Raw genomic sequence first — 1962 nt, 5'->3', positions numbered from 1 at the left:
AGCTCACCCCGCCCCACTTCCCCACTAACCCTAACAGCTACCTCTTATTGGTTCAATGATTCTTCCTCTGTAATGGAGCTGTCAGTGTAAAAGACTGTCCATCGTGAGTTTGAATCTTGACTCGGCGATAAACTACCATCCTGGTGTTTCGCAGGCAGGGCGTACGTCGATGTTTGTGCACCAACCCTTGGACGATCTCACAGTGCTTTTCCCAAGGAGGTGGCGAGTTGCCAAGCCGATTCGCGATCACCGACACACACCTCGTGTTTAACACACACTGCCTGGAGATGCCCGAAATATCAAACATGTCCAAATTGGACAAACGAACACTTTTCTCACAGTCGCAACTGCTGCTCAGTTCAATTCTGGATGTTAGATTTTGTAATTCGGCTTAATTTGAAATTTTCGAGGTTATGACCCGGGCGGAAATTAAATAAAGCCACAAACGCTGGTGTCTCCGGGTGTTTGAAAGCATTGCAATGTACTCAGTGATTCGTAGCGATGATGATCAGGTATTCGATAATATGAGTGAGGAAATTGAAAGAAAATTTTGTGGTTGAGAAATCGTTGTGGCCTGATCAAAGTCAAGGCATGGTTCAGCAGCCAAAAAAAATGGTGAATGAAGACTGTTTTTTTCAGGATTTTTTTCTGGTCTTTTTTTCCGTTTGTTTTTGTTTGTTTTTTTCTTCTGCTTCTCTTTTTTGTATTATTCTGGATTTGTAAATGTTTTGTTCTGGTTTCTTACTGGGTTTTTTTCTGTATTTTCTGTGCCTTCTTTTTTCTGTATTTTTTTCTTCTGGTTTTTTGGTCAAAGATCAGAAAAGGTCAAGTTTGCATAAAATTGTCAATTTTCATCCAGTGGACCTGAAATATTGTTCACGGGAACGGAAAGACTTTCTCTCCGAACAGCTTGCCTCCGGGCGGTGTTTGTCTCTGAATGTATCCAGGTGGTGCTTGTCCAGAAGACTAAAAAATGAAGAAGAGTAAAAATGAAGAAGACTAAAAAATGAAGAAGAGTAAAAAATGAAGAAGAGTAAAAATAAAGAAGAGTAAAAAATGAAGAAGTAAAAGAATGAAGAAGAGTAAAAATGAAGAAGAGTAAAAATGAAGAAGAGTAAAAATGAAGAAGAAGAGTAAAAAATGAAGAAGAGTAAAAAATGAAGAAGAGTAAAAAATGAAGAAGAGTAAAAATGAAGACTAAGAGTAAAAAATGAAGAAGAGTAAAAAATGAAGAAGAAGAATAAAAAATGAAGAAGAATAAAAAATGAAGAAGAGTAAAAAATGAAGAAGACGAGTAAACATGAAGAAGAGTAAAAAATGAAGAAGAGGTGTAAAAATGAAGAAGAGTAAAAATTAAGAAGAGTAAAAAATGAAGAAGAGTAAAAATGAAGAAGAAGACTAAAAAATAAAGAAGAGTAAAAATGCTAAAGAAGAGTAAAAAATGTAGAAGAAGAGTAAAAAATGAAGAAGAAGTAAAAGAATGAAAAGAGTAAAAATGAAGAAGAGTAAAAAAGGAAGAAGAGTAAAAATGAAGAAGACTAAAAAATGAAGAGTAAAAATGAAGAGTAAAAATGAAGAAGAGTAAAAATATGAAGAGTAAAAAATGAAGAAGAGTAAAAAATGAAGAGTAAAAATGAAGAAGAGTAAAAAAGAATAAGAGTAAAAATGAAGAAGAAGACCACAAGAGGTGGAGAGGTTTGAGATTGGCTCTGGGTTTCAGCTCACCTGTCCTCTGAGCTGGAGCCCGTTATTAAAGGCCTCAGCCCCCATTTCTTGGGTGTGTGTGTGTGTGCGTCCGTGTGTCCGTGTCTACTAAGTGGAAAAACTGTTAAGTGATTGTGTGGAACAGTTGTCGTTCTCATGTCATACGTGTTTTGCCTTGTTTAATTGCATACATGCTTTATCTGTCTATAATTCCAGCAATCTCTGTGTGTGTGTCTGTGACCGCTGTTTCTCGACAAC

The sequence above is a fragment of the Eptatretus burgeri genome, unplaced genomic scaffold (genome assembly GCF_056783735.1).
Source record: "Eptatretus burgeri isolate ZD-2024b unplaced genomic scaffold, Ebu_testis_v1 Ebu_testis_scaffold_508, whole genome shotgun sequence".
Classification (NCBI taxonomy): domain Eukaryota; kingdom Metazoa; phylum Chordata; class Myxini; order Myxiniformes; family Myxinidae; genus Eptatretus; species Eptatretus burgeri.
The sequence above is the reverse complement of the archived record's forward strand: the minus strand, read 5'-3'. Positions refer to the sequence as shown.